General features: G+C 41.8%; 1 protein-coding gene across 11 annotated transcripts in view; it reads left to right on the top strand.

Annotated features, from left to right (window-relative positions):
- TENM4 (teneurin transmembrane protein 4) overlaps positions 1–15,593 on the top strand; it is a 755,231-nt gene that overhangs the window by 329,145 nt on the left and 410,493 nt on the right. For all 11 annotated transcript variants that reach the window (XM_057408504.1, XM_057408506.1, XM_057408511.1 and 8 more), the window contains one exon: positions 14,054–14,149. The gene's annotated coding sequence lies outside the window, so the exon portion shown is untranslated. The remainder of the gene's footprint in view (positions 1–14,053; positions 14,150–15,593) is intronic.

Here is a 15,593-nt window from a genome sequence, read left to right as displayed (position 1 = left end):
GAGGTACAATGCATGTGGGGGGAGAGGTCCAATATCTGAGTGCTACTTTTAAGAAACATGTCTGGATTTTAAACTCATTTTGGGTCACACAGTTTCCAAAAGAAGCTTCCCAGATTCTCGGCACATCATCTGCATACTCTACTGGCACACAGGGACGGGCTGTTCACTACAGAGCTTGAAATGCCTGAGGCTCTTGTCTCTGCTTATATCCATTAGAGGTAAACCAGGGCTGATTATAGGCAACACTGTACTTCTGATCATGTCAATGAGCATAGCTAGCAAGTGTTCTGGGGGCAGATTCTCATCTCATTTGCATTGGTGCAAATCAAGAGTAATTGAGTTATTCCAGATGGAGAGCAGGCGAACTGCCTTAATAGGATTTTCTGTCTCAATAAAGATATTATTAAATTCAGCCAATGACTCTGGTTTGTCACTGTTTTCCTTTGATTTTATGCTGATATACAGTGTTTAGCTGTGGTTCAGCTTGAAACCAACAGCATGTGCAAAGAGCACATCACTTAGGAAGGAAATACAGTTGAGTCCCAGTTCTGGGACCACTTGCTTGTGAATAGCATTTGCAGCAGTTGCTCCTAAACCAGATTGTTCCCGGCAAGTCACGTACCTGTCTGCTGGCCCAAATCAAACCCGAACTCAGGGGAGAGCAGTAGCCCTCATGCACCATGATCACTCATCACAGGGATGGGTTGAGAGAACAGCAACCCATGCAGTGGAATGACATGAAGCTGAGAGATAAAAGGCACTCTCTTTTGGCAAAATGGACCAGCTTGAAAGATGATTTAAGAACAGAAAATTCTTCACATGACCTCTTAAGACAACATAAGCCCCTTTTTGTTTCCTGCCTATTTCAGCCTGTTCCTGGTCAAGAACGCCACAGCTAATAATTGTGTCAGGAAGCCTTCCTGTCTGAAAATGATCTCTTCCTAATGGATAGATGATTCCATATGGTTTCATATGTCATAGATGGAGAGAGAACATATTGGATGCCTGGCCACAGCTGGCAGTTCATGTTAGTGCCATATGGATAAATGTGCAAGCTCTACCGTATTGTGGATTTCAAGTAAGCCATTTATCTAAACAGGTGCTGAGCCACTGGGAATGGGGTTTTATGGTCAAACTTGCAGCATGCAGTGATATGAACCACTTTGTTCTCTCCTCCTTCTTCTGCAATGAAAGTACAAGGTATTTAGCTACTATTTTACTCAATTCTGCATTGCACTGTGTAACTCCATTGACATCCATAAAAGCACACCTGGGCAGACCCTTTGTAAATGAGACCAGAATCCAGCTCTCTGAACTGTATGAATATTAGAAGACCAGTCTCCAAAATCCTTTCTGGGAACCAGTCTGTGACATTCACTTCCAATAGATATTGCTATGTCATATTCACGAGATTAAAGTCACCCCATTTACGAGGCTGTATAAATACAGAATCAGACTTTCCACCTCCCTGAGCTACCGTGCTCCGTCCCTGGTTCCAGATGAAGTTTTTGCACTCCTTTTCTCTCATGCCATAATTGCTTCTTTGTCTAAACACGCTTCATGTTGGAATTCCTCTCACTTGCATTCCTAATATGTGCGGTTCAAGGTACTTGCTGACTGATTTACGTCGGGCTTGTGTGGCTCCCTTGGAAATGGAGCAGAGCGCATTCCATCCACCTGCGTAATAAAACCAGCCGGTGCAGGGTGGGAGCACTCAAACCACAGCAGAAATAACCTTCACCTGAGTATTGACTCAGTTATCTGTCTCTCCATCAGCTCTTCTGATTGCTTGTGGTATTAAAATCACACCTCGTGAGCAAATCTTTGTGCAAAAACCCTCTCTAATGGTGCTGTTTATTCCTGAGCTCTGCGCCACTGCCAGCACCAAGTACTGGGGTGAGGGAAAATGCCTTGCCTGCATTTCTGAGTATTTTGATAAGAGTCCAGCCCTATTAATTTGCTCCTAACATCCAGAAAGTTGTAATGTCAAACTCTCTAGGTTCAATATAGGATCATAGAATTACAGAATGGTTTGGGTTGGAAGGGACTGTAAAGCTCATGCAGTTCCAGCCCCCTGCCACGGGCAGGGTCACCTTCCACTAGGGGAGCTTACTCCAAGCCCCATCCAACGTGGCCTTGAGCACTGCCAGGGATGGGGCAGCCGCAGCTTCTCTGGGCACCCTGTGCCAATGTCTCGCTACCCTCATCCTAAAACATTTCTTCTTTATAGCTATACTGAATCTCCCCTCTTTCAGTTTAAAACCATTACTCTTTGTCTTATTGCTACAAGCCCTGCTAAAAGGTCTGTCCCCATCTTCCTTATAAACCTTCTTTGAGAAGTGAAAGGCCACAATAAGGTCTCTCCTTCATATCCCCCCCCCCCATCTGCTCTATTGAGCAGTGTAACTCTCTTGCCTTTATCACAGGAGGTGATATTTTACACAACAGTAAATTAGGTCAGTTTGGGGTAAAACAGTCCAAATCTCAGAGAAGTAATTTCATTAATATGAGTTGGATGCCCCATTCCCGCACTGTTCCAACCCCACGGTGTGCAAAGGGGCAGAGAATTAAAGTACGAACACCAGTAATCCTGCAGTGGTTGAAGGAATAAGCCTGACAGTCACCCCATGCTTTTTCCTACTCATCAGTTTCACATCACTCATAGTTGTCACTCCTTGAGAGGTAAGCCTCAACGAATCAGCAAGAGGATGGTGACACTAGCTCTTATCTCCCATCATCTCCCTAACCGTACCCACATCCGAGATGCGTGTTCCGTCGCTTCAGTTTATTTGTGCTCATGTATTCTAAACCTTAGTTAAGCTTTCACAGTGTAACAGTAATCAGGCAGCTTAAATAGCAAGTTCTCAGCTGTGCTTGGTGCACACTGTGCTGCGGGAGATTAAAAAGAAAATCAGAAAATCAGAAAGTGCGTGACGGAGATTAAGATGATTCTGAATTGCTGTGTATAAGACTGAGTCCCCTTTGTGCCTCTTATCTGCTGTTTGAAGTACCGTTACTTAAGCTCAGTGTTGAGGAGGGGGAAAGTCTTTCTGAGAGGATGTGAGAAGCCATTTCAAAAGACGATGCCTCTCCAGTAAATAAAGCACAAAAGTTTGAGGTCAGTGTTGAAATGGTGGGTGAGATGGAGTTGTACCCGCAACAAAACTTGTTCATCCAGGAGGCTTTCAAATCTTTTTGCTGATATAAAGAAGATCAAAGTGTTTAAACACGTTGATCCACTACTGAGGAAAATTTAGTGCCGGCAACAGAGAGCAGCTGCAGTAGAGCTGGCGTGTCTAAACTCACAGCAGGGGGTTAATTGCTCCTATGGATATAGGTTTGCTTTACAAAAGTAGGTCTGTGAAGGAATGTCGTTCCCATTCACAGAATGATGGAGATCTAGTGATAGGCAGGAAAATGCCAGTGCACTGTACACAGCGTTGTCAGGAGGGACAGAAAGGCTGGGAGCAGAGATGCAGCGTGGGCAAGGGGGATGCATGAGGGCCCTCTGCTTTTATTCAACTTCTGTTGTGCAGGGAAAGATCCAATCAGTCTGCTCAAGGTGATAGCATTAGCTTCAAGCCCTCCGTGAGGTGTATTAAATAATGAAATGAGGAAGAGTATCTCAGATTCGAACCTTAATGCTCATTGTGTTGTCCTGAGGGGGTACCCTGGAGAGGGTGGCTGTTGCCATCAGAGAATTCCAGATTTTCTATGAACATTGAAATGTTATTTTTATAGAAATTATGAACTGGGCAGGGGTTGGAGGATAATGAGGCTGGTTATAGAAAGTGATCCAGTGAACTATTCCTGGTACAATCACAGCTGTAGAGATACTTGTGACATGTCTGGTGGAGAGGCTGTTGAGGCATCTCATTAAACAGGTTCCTTCTTGCAGTCCCAGCACTCGGCAGAGGGTGTGTTCTCATTTTATTAAGGGACTGAGTAGAAAGGTCTAAAACAAAGGTTTATGATGGGGCTTTTCCCATGACACAGAAGTTGTTTCTGGCAGAGAATGGGATCTTTTCATTTGGGTGTGAATGTGCAGAGGTTTGGGTTATTCTGCATAGCTAATACCTGAATGCCCTGTTTTGCTCTTATTCTAAGGGAAATCAAGAAAAATGCTGCAATTCTGATCCACAGCATCTTCCTCATTAAATTATAACCCTTTGTATCGTAGTATGCAATCACTGAAAAGCAAAGGCTGCTCAGCCACCCCGTTCGTTCCAGTGGAGAAGGAGAGACGTTTTGCCTCTGGGAGGAAATTAAATACTCCTGTGCTGAGTCATTACAGCACAGTACAATATGTCAATCTGTCTCCAGCTGTGCAGCTCTCACTTGGTATTTGTAGTTCTTTTGATAATAGCAAATTTCACTACTTGTGTATATACATGTTTATGTAGATACATGTAGATGTATTTGTATGTGCATGTCCAGCCACATAACTAAAGTGTACGCTTTGACTTTTTTAATACCACCTCATTCCTGGAACTTTCCAGAAGTATCTGAATTATTCACCCGGGGCTTTCAGGACAAGGAATGAAGGCACAGAAGGGCATTCAGAGGCCACAGACCTCTCCTGTCATCATAAATGGAAACCTTTTCATAGCTCTACCCTTGATTGCTCCTTTGCAGTGGGAACCCTCGTTAAAGCCATTCAAATGTCAATATGCCACCTAAATGCAGGAGGCAAATTCTTCCCTGGTTTCCAGAGAGGGCATCTCAGCATGCCTACATTTGCCTCAGCATTATAGCCAGCAGGACAGGCTACTAAGCATGCAGCAATGGGGTAGACATAGAGTGGGATGGGATGCAAAGAAAGGATACAGTTATGAATGTGTTCTCTGATGGGGCAAAGATTTGGTCCATCTGGGATGTGCTAGGACATCCAACACAGCCTCTTGTTGCTGGTTTGGAAAGGTGCAGCTCTTTCTTTAGTATTGTGTCAGACCTCCCAGCCCAGAATATGCCTCAGGTTGTGGTGGCATCTCTCAAGGTCAGAAGCACCCTTGGTTAGTCCCAGGGGAACCACTACTATCCATGACCTCTTTGGACTGGTCATGTGTTAGGGTGTGATCCCATTGGGATCTGGAGCTGGGAGCTGGAGGAGAAAAGCTGCCACAGAGGCACAGGGGATAGTATGTGATGTCCCTACATGGTCCACAATAACTTCACTCCTTTCTCAACACCTCCCCAGCAGCATTAGACCCCCAGAAAGCAAGGGGACAATGGTGAGGAGCGCATCCTCCCAAACCAGAAGCACTGAGCTTCAGGAACAATGTCCTTGCCCTCTGTTCACGTAGTACTGGGCTTACTAATGCAACAACCAGTTGATTTACACCAGTAAATCAATTACAAACTAAGGAGTGGGTTCAGCAGCACGTTTCAGGCACAATGTGCCTTCAAGCAGTGCAGAACTATCTAACCCAATCTACCTGTTGATCCACTCCAGCAGCTACATTATGTTTTAATTTCTGAACAAAACAGCTTTTAAAAAGATGTTAAAAGATTATTTAATACCTATTTCATGTACCATTAATTTGTTCCAATGGTTATACTAGGAGCTTTTGCTTTGTAAATCTTGTTAATCATTGGTGCCTGGCATTTCTTATGCTTATTCTGCTCTTAAGAAATATGAAAACACAAATGTCTCATTGGTGATTTCGTGTGTTATCTGTGGCAAATGGGATAAAAACACTGCAAGGAAGTTGCAATTTTCCTCATCATTTTCAAACAAAATTATGTCAAAGTTCAGCTGTACAAATAATCTACAGAATGACCAGATAGCATGTATAAGGTGATAGTCAGGAGTGTTTATAGCCTACAAGAAATGAGGACTCCACATAGCTCAGTCCGCAACTGAGAGCCTTTATTAGGGTCAAGGTTTCCATCCTTGAGCTCAACACCTGTGCTCCTGTAAACTTCTCAATGTCAGCTTACCTATCCGCTGGCAAAAAAAAATAGAGGCAGCAATTACCCTTCCTTGCAAAGCATTTGAAGGGGGTTTGGATTATAGATCAGCACCGGATAAAGGGGAAGATTGCTGCTTCCATTCAACAGCATTAACGGAAAGCGTATTGATGGTGAGATTATGTTTTATTGTTGGTCAAGTCTGTGCTGAAAGACCTGAAGCCGTTAGAGGGACAACAATTGAGCAACAATTATAGATGTATCTCTTGTGAACTGGGATACACACTGTGATGCTTTTGTAGGCAATACAGAAATCCTTTCTTCTACAAGGACATTTTTAATATATAGTTCGAAGAAGCCAGAAGAAATGTTTTTACTTATGAAATGAACCCAACAGAAAAAACAGTTTCCTACTGAAAAAGGAGTAGCTGAAAAAATGATCCAGAAGCCAAAAAAAGACATTTTCTTTTCTTTCTTTCACAGTAGTCCAGGAAAATATTTATTTTGGAGGTGTTGCACAAAGTCATATTTTAATGCTTTGAATTTAATGATATGGATTATGAGCATTTCAAAACAAATTTAATGGTAAGATCCAAAGAAAGGTTTTACGTATGCTTTCTAAACTGCTTTGCAAGACCTGATCGGATGGGTGTATTAATTTTAAACCCTGCAAGTATAGGAGCAACTTTAACTGTGAGAGAGAAGCTGTTGTGTGCTGGTACAATTGCCCAGCCCATGTGAAATCTATGTTCAGTGAACTGAATTCCCACAGAAGAAGCGACTCAAAGGAGGTCACTGCACTTCAGGCTGATGAAGGTGCCCTGTTTCTTTGTTCCAGTTGGCCAAAACTGGATATTCTGTTGAGTTCTCCTGGCTTGGTAAAACAAGTTATTAAGAGGTTTATTACTGTGGTCAACTGTAATGATGTTTTGAACAGAGTCATTACTGAAATGCTGCTTAGCCTTTATCAAGGCAACATTACAATTATTGGCTGGAAGGAAAGGTACTCATTTGCAGTGAGAAAACAACTTGGGGTGAGACTCATTAACTGTTGATTTATGCAACTAAAAACTAGACATCTAAGTGAGTCTAGATTGATAGATCCTTAATAATTAATATGTAGACATATAAAGTTAGCTGGGTTAAATCTGTGATGACCAAAATATATATAAGCAAATGAGACTTAGATATGGCAGATTTAAGAGTAGAATGTTGAAGTCGACTTCTTGAACAAAGCATACCTGGTGATCTGGTAGCAAGGGAGGAAGAAGAGCTTGGTCCACAAAAGGCACAGGGCAGTAATTCTTTGATGAACTTTAAAATATAATTCTGCTGGAGCTCAACAGGACACATTCCCCATCCTTCACTTGTGCTGCCGTTTCCCAGAAATCCATTTTTTCAACTGAAATTGTTACACACTGAGAAAATTATCTTAATTCTGAGAAGCCTCCACTGTGCAGCTTTTTTCTGATTCTATAAACTGCTTAAAACCCAGCCTCACCCTTCTTAAAAAACCCACATAACAGCAGAGGTAAAATGCTGTGAAATGGCCCCTAGGACACAATTGGAACCAATTAGGATGTGCAAAACACTCGATGGGAGCTGTCCTGGCTGAGGAGATTCAAAATTGACTTGATGTGTGAGCAGAAAGAGGTGCTTAGGGAAAGAGTAGCTCTCCAGGCTTAAGTGCTACTGTAGTTCCTCCCCCAGAGTGATGCACTCTCCATCCTCCCTCTAATGGTCTACCCTTATTTCCTTTTTACCCAGAAAAAGGATGGATAATAAGCTTTAACTCTTTCCCTGCTGAATCAGTGTCTGGGGATGATGGCTTTCCTTGCAAATCTCGTAAGCTGTTATACAGTTTGGTTATGAAGGATCTCCTCCTACCTTTCTAAACTCCATCTTCCACATGTATTCCCCACCAAGGGCTCATTGTGTGGATGAAGATCATGACTAATTGTCAGCAATGAAACATTAGGCTGAAGCCAATAAATGTTTCTACATGGGGTGTCAAGTTGGTATCAAAAGAGACGACGTGCAGGTCTGGAGCATGTTTATAGAATAAAAGAATCATTTAAGTTGGAAAAAACCTTTAAGATCATTGAGTCCAACTGTTAACCCAGCACTGCCAAGTCCAGCACTAAACCATGTCCCTAATTGCCACATCTACATGTCTTTCCGATAGCTCCAGAGATGGTGACTCCACCACTGCCCTGGGCAGACTGGTCCAGTGCTTGGCAAACCTTTTGGGGCAAAAAAATTCTTAATATCCAACCTAAACCTCCCCTGGTGCAGCTTGAGGCCATTTCCTCTTGTCCTGTCACTTGTTCCTTGGGAGAAGAGACTGACCTCATCTCTTTACAACCTCCTTTCAGGTAGCTGTAGAAAGGTGGTGGTGGTTGGGCTTCAGTCCTTGCAAAGGAATGTGCTGCTTTAGAGAAAAAATGTCCTTTGACTTTGCTGAACCCAATGCAGACTCTGTTCTGCATTCATTTGCTGCCTTTTGGAACACGCCTATGATCTCTGAATACATCAGCCATGTCTTTCTGTTCTCCATGGGGGAGCAAAATAATGACAGGTTATCCCGTGAGCATGGCTTCTTTTGGGAGGATTATTTTCATCTCATTTCCACATGTGCTGTCTCCGCTTCCCACCTCACCCTGCTTAGCTGCTGTGTTAGACAGCAAACCCCCAGTCATTGCTTGCAGCAGAGGGTGATAATGGAGAAAGAGATGGAGAGAAGCATACAGCAGTGACCAGTTTATGCATGTATCTATTTATTTAATCCTGGTCATGAGTGTCTCAAACTCATCAGACTCTCCCCATTTGGCTGTGGCACCCTGAAGGAACTTGACTTCAGGCACAGATTGAAGCTCTGCTGACACCAGCAAGACTTAAACTTTGACTTAATGGTAAACGTCTGCTAAAAACATTATTTGGGGATGAAGTGGACTACAGAACATGTCTAACTGCTTTGCAGCATCCTCAGATCAGGCACAGAGATGGGGAATACAGTATTCCTGGCCAGAAATGCATAGTTAGGCTTAACATCTTTGGTGAGAACATGTCTACGATCTACTTCCTTCCCTCAGCCTCCCAGCAGCAGCAAGGTCATCTATGACCATTTCTTGTGCTGTTGAGCATGGCACTAATTACTGCCATCTCAGGGGGGGTGTTGTTGCAAAGTGGACACTGTCATTAGGAATTCAATTGGTACCGCAGTAATTTAGGGGCATCTCACCTACTGTGAGTTAATCAGGGATGGCCCAAAGCAGCATGCTACCAGGAAAAACTCTGCTATTTCCAGGGCTGAACACTGCTTAGACCCCTCAGTTGCTTTTTGAATATATGATACATTTGGAAATAACATATCCAAAAAGCCCCCAAGCAAGCAACCCCCAAAACAATCCAACCATCAAAAGTCTGCATTAAAGAGCACAGGTGGCAAGAAATCATTCTCTCCTTGTGTGTAGTCCCTGATACAGATCCCTGGTTTTTACAACACTTATAATGAAAGCATTTTTATTTTTGGATGCTCTTTAGGGTACAATGTGATACATCAAAATAAATCACTGCATCGTATGCCTGTTACGAATGAAAGCTGATGTACCAAATGTCAAAGTTGCTCGCTTTGATTCATCAATGAATATTGCCAATTTTGCTCAGTGTTGAGGAAAGAAATGGTAATGAAGGGGGAAATGTCGACTTGATACAAAGATATAAATATATAGATAAAGATTTGATAAGTGTGTATAGATTTAGAGATGGTATTGTTTTGAGTAAGGTGCAATCTCCCTTAGCTTTAAGGACAGAAACTGTATACCATTCGACCATTACCCCTCTATTTTCACTCTTTAAATGAATTCAATAATCATCATATTTGAAAAGGCATTCATTTCAACTGCTGTGGAGAAAACTTCTGATCAAATCAAGAGCATTAGCGTCAAGGCCACCCTTCTTCCTATGAGACAGGAAGTATCTGTGAGATAAATTAACTACGGGTGAATGCTAAGTCTGTAATGAGAAAAACCATGGTCTGTTGAATTCAGCCTTTCATGTGAAAACTGCTTGGGACCTTACTGAAAAGTATGTGTTAATCAAGAGAAAAGCATAATTACTGTCTTGTCAACAGACACAAATGGGAAAGCCTGGTGAAAATGAGGTTGAAATTAACTCTAAAACCCACACAAAACCTATTTTTTTCTATAAGGTTTTTGGAGAGCTTGCTTTACACTGCACAGTGATTTATGACAATTGGAATCTCACTCTTTCTGCAATTAATATTACTGGATGCTTCCTATTCAGAGGAATGTTAATCATCATAATGCAAATGGAAGTATTATTGCAGCTATGCTTCAGAGTTCATACTTCATATTGAGCCAAAGGTTCAATATTCAGCATCCTTCTCAATGGAGCATTCGCATTGTATGGATAGATGAATGTGCACCGAAGGTAAAATAACTGAATTAATATAAACCAGAATAATATGTCTGGCACATAGCTTCCTATATTCCCATTTTGCTGGAAGGTCCTGATTGTTCAGGCTGTTTAAACCAATAATAAATTACTGCAATGCACTGCTAATTACACCTCACTGAAGTTGTGTATGGTATAAATTGCACCGGCGGTGGACTCAGATTAAGTTTCTTATGCTTATTTTTAGCAAGTCGAAGGCAATTCATTTCCAACCTGGCTGTGTTTAAAACTGTAGAGAGAAAAAAACTGTGTAATTATTTCCTCACATGAGGAGGATATTGGTGACAAACATTTAGTCCTCTGTGTCTTTGCACTAAATGTATTAGTGGAAAAGGCAGAAGCAAGAACACCTATTCATTTGGACATGTGTTTAAAAACTATAATGAGTATTTATAAAGTTTGCTCCTGCAAATGTTTTCCTAATTGTCTTCTTCATGCTTTTACCTCCCTCTGTGCTCCCTTAGATCATTTGTTAGCTCATGATTAGTTTCTTTATGGCTGCTGGTGCTCCTGGAAAAATTTGGTCCTTTTCCTTCTTTTTCCTTCCTTCTCTTTTTTTCCCCCATGAGTTTTGATTTTGAGGGGGGTGGGAGGGAAAAGGGCATAATTGTCTCTTTTTTTTCTTAATCTTGCTGGAATTTATTAAAAAAACCCCACATAACTTGAAGTTTTTAGGATAGTTCAGAGCTGATTCAGAAACATCAGTTAATATGTCAGAAAACAAGTAACCCCCATAAAGTTAAGTCCATACTGCAAATGCCTTTCCTAATCCTTTGCCCTGTAGCAGAAAGGGGCCTTTTATTTTCATCCAAAAGGAATGTGAATGCCACATTAAAACTGTTTATTGGGAGGTGACAGTGGAGGGAGTTGTGCATGTGGACAGGGTGAGATCCTATTTTCTGGGGAACAAAAGAATGTAGTCATAAAACTGACTGGAGCTTAAATGTCCATCACATGACATTATTATCCTCTTGATAGGAAAGGAGAGACGTCCTTAGGTGGGGAGCACATTTTAAGCTTGGCAGATCTGGGTTCAAACCCAGTGCAAACTTCGTGTAAAGTATGGAAAGCATTTTGGTCCAGGTCTTCAGAAATATCTCAACACCCAACTGAGAGAGAAGGAAGTGTCCAAATAACTTGCAGATCTACAGCGGATATCATTCTATGTCTTAATCTATATCCTGTGATCTGGATTAAGCATTTATGGGCTCTGGGTGCCTGATGCTCACTGGTTTTGGCATCGTTTTGCATCTAGTTTCTCTCAGTCTTTCAAAATGGTATTCAGGTCATAGAATCATAGGATCATAGAATGGGACACCTCACACTAGACCATGTCACTCAAGGCTCTGTCCAACATGGCCTTGAACGCTGCCAGGGATTGGGGCATTTACCACTTCTCTGGGCAACCTGGTCCACGGCCTCACCACCCTCACAGTAAAGAAGTTCTTCCTTATATCCAGCCTAAACTTCCCCTGTTCAAGCTTGAACCCATCACCCCTTTTCCTATCACTACAGTCGCTAATGAAGAGTCCCTCTCCAGCATCCTTATAGCCCCCTTCAGACACCGGAAGCTGCTCTGAGGTCTTCATACAGCTTCTCTTCTCCACCCTGAACAGCTCCAACTTTCTCAGCCTGTCTTCATGATATAGATATGTGCATACTGACATAAGCATGGATTTCATTATTTCTTAATTTATTTTGTGTTTTAAAGATGAAATTAAATCCCTTTGATGGTGCATTTGCTCAGTCATCCCAGAGATACAGAGGCAGGCATCCACAGAGGTGAAAATGCAAAAACAACCATAACCTCTCAATTTGTAACCATGACTGCTAAAAGTGCAGAGCTGGCCACCTCCTTATTCTCTCTGTGCTGGAGTTTATTCATAAAAGTGGAAATAATAGCATTTCCCTACCTTGACAAGTAGTTTAAAAATACATACATTAAAAATTAAGAGAAGTATAGATATTATGGCAGTGGGGGACCATGAGTGTACCAGAGTCCTGAGAGAGGAGAATGAACCATTTATTCTCACCTCCTCCTCATTTTCAAATCTCCCAGAAAAGCCTTTTGGTGAGCAATGGCCTCTTGTTCTTTTGTTTTCCCTCTTGTTGAAGTGCACACCAGCGAGGGAGGATACTCACAAAATTAATTCAGATTGGCTTAGATAAGGACCCTGTGATGTTGATTAAAAACCATCCACAGGGCCATTAGCAAAGTGAGATAATAAATGGAAATGTGTTGAATCGCATGAGTTTTCTAGCTGGGGGAACATCAGGGAGCAGTCTTGAGTCCAGTCTTCTTTAAACATCTTCATTCATTAGCCAAAAGACAGGAAGAGTACATGTTAATTAAAATCACAGATGATCCAAATTGGGAGGCACTGCATAAATCAGTGAAGATAGAGAGATTAGAAACCTTAAGCAGGAAATGCCAAAATGAGATGCAGCTCCGCAAAACACGTGGGGAAGAAATAATCTGTATAAGGACACAATCAGTGAAAGCAGAGTTGTTCAAGAAGCAGAATTAATGGGAGGAAGCCAGAGGATGTGGACCATGGAGTAAAGGGCAATGTAGCAGAGAAGCTATTTAAAGGTGACCTTTGCACCTTTCCAGTGGACAGCTTGGATTCAAAATTCATTTACAACTGGCAAGATTAAAAGGTCAATGGAGTTTCAGACCATATATGCAGAAACAGGTTGCCAAGGAAGGACATGGAAGCCCACCTCTATAATAGTGTGTTCACTTCATTCACATTCCTTATTTTATTCCAATTCTGCAAGACCTTGTGCACCAGAGTGCATGTAAAATAGATGAATATCAAGCAAAATGGGTAGCCTGGGAAAGCTGCTGGCCCTGATAAATGTGGCTTTCAGTGAAACTACACACATGCAGTTGCTGTGGTCTCTTCTCCACCTCCCCAGTCCCTATCGGACTTTGTCTTCCTGAAACACAGAAAGGACCTAAGAGAGGGAACTTGAGGTTAATAGACTAATAAGAGGTGTAAGAGAAGAGGAGCCCCAATGCTGTGCTATACTTTCTTTGAACCTCCTGCTTGTGACAAGTTTGTCACAATCTTGTCAAAATCTTTGCTTTTAAATTGGGGCTTTTCAATACCACAAGCAACTTGGAAAAGACAGAATTTACTGATGTGAGTAGAAACGATGAGAAGCATCTGTGTAAGATCCCAGTCATTTCACTCTGATAAAGGTGAAGGATTTAAGGAAGGAAATATTTGGGATAATCATATAAATAAAATAATCCTTTCACCTTCTGAGGACTGCAAAGTCACACAACAGGAAAGGAAGAACTACCACGTTAAGCGGAAACCTTTGAAACTACAGCTGAGGAACTGATAAATTACTCTTTTGGCAAAGGGATGGATGTTTGCATAGTTAACCAAGGGCAGGCATTTAATTCTATGTGCTGTACAGAAAGCCTTACTTTGTATTTAACACATACATTTATTTCCATGGGATGGCTAAGTATACCCTGGTACAACACTGATGCAATATTACACTCGAACAACATGTGCATAGATGACTGGTTTATGTGCCTTGTCTACCTGTTAGCAGGTGCTTTTAATCCATTTTGGACACCAAATAAGTTACAAATCACTAAAGAAAACACTGATTTAATTTGTGTGTGTGTGTCTCTGTCTTTTTGCAGGTAGACTGAGAATAACACGTCCAGGTTAGAACTGTATCCTACAAGAAGTATTTGATGGATTATTCCTAGATCTTTCTAAGACGGTTGCTACAAAAAGTAAGTACTAATTCCAGTATCTGGGATGTATTAATGATATTTTGTTGTTTAAAATCAAATTATGGCAGTTGTAATATTTCTTGTGCACGTATTTCTAATTGGAATTTCAGTGATTTCTTTAGAACACATCTACTATTAATCTGTGTTTATTCTTATTATCTGACAATGACGATTTGCATTACAGTGCCAGTCAAGGACTCCTTTTTACTGTGCCAGGCACTCTAGAAACATAGACATTCTCTGCATGAAATGACTTACATCTAAGTACAAATCAAGAAGCCATGGATAGTGACAGACAGATGAAGACCCACGGATGTAATAAGAAAGTGCTAGTCGATATGACGGGCAATGCTAATAGAGCATCTGCGACCTGGCCCTTGTCCCTGCTTTCTAGGTGTTACTGCAGAGAAAGGAAGAGAATAACAAGGTTATTTTGTAGATATTTATGGGGAACAGCATGGAAGAAAATACAAAAGCACTCATTTAAAAGTCCAGCACATGGACTGTGGAAAATGGTTGTGTGGCTTGATTGGATGCAGACGGCCTAGTTTTGATATGAATGGGGAAGGGGAATCAAGGCTATATCTGGAAAAATGGCCTTTGTGTCCAGGGAATATCATCAGGGCAAATTTACATCTATGAAAAATGAAAGTGATTCTGCAGTAATTAAGATGTTCAATAAAAGCCTGAGATACAGCCTGATAAAGCCTGAGAGAAGAGATTTACCTAGATGGGTAAATAGACAAGAAAGGTGTTACCTGAATTGTGTTATACAGAATTGCTCTGCAAGGCTTGGGTGTAACTGTGAAGTGGCATCTGAGAGAGAAGTATGAGTTGAAGCTGATAACAAGGTTCTGGGCATATGGCCGGATGGTGGCATTATCCACAGTGACAGAGAAGGAAGGCTGCTTGCTGCTTGGAGATTATGGCTGGCACTCCTCAGATGAACAGAAAGCTATGTTGAGACTGCTGCGTCCAGCTGAAGTTTTAGCAGCTCAACGAGTGGGACTCCACTCTGAGTGACTTGTTCCAATGTTTGACCACCCTCAGTGCAAATAAGGTTTTACTAATGTTCAGATGCAATTCCACATATTTTGGATCGTGCCCATAGCCTTTTGTCCTATTGCTCTGCACCACTGAATCATAGCATCATAGAATCGGCTAGGTTGGAAAAGATTGTTACCCCAGGATTGCCAAGTCCACAAGAAACATCTGTCTCCATCTTCATGACGCTGTCCATCAGGTTTTATGTATATTAATAAAACTCCCAGCTCTCTCATCTTCTTCTCCTATTAAGATACTCCAGTCCCTTAAAGAGCATCATAGCCCTCCATGCATCTTGGTCCAGTATGTCCATGTCTCTTTTGTACTAGGGAGCCCAGAAAGGGACCCAGCTCCCTGATGCGTCCCACTGAGGGTTGAGCATCCTCTCCCTCAACTTGCT

This window comes from Pezoporus wallicus, unplaced genomic scaffold (assembly GCF_028554395.1).
Source record: "Pezoporus wallicus isolate ANWC-B61680 ecotype Strahan unplaced genomic scaffold, APGP_CSIRO_Pwel_v1 contig_7461, whole genome shotgun sequence".
In the NCBI taxonomy this organism is placed as follows: domain Eukaryota; kingdom Metazoa; phylum Chordata; class Aves; order Psittaciformes; family Psittacidae; genus Pezoporus; species Pezoporus wallicus.
The sequence above is the reverse complement of the archived record's forward strand: the minus strand, read 5'-3'. Positions and strand labels throughout refer to the sequence as shown.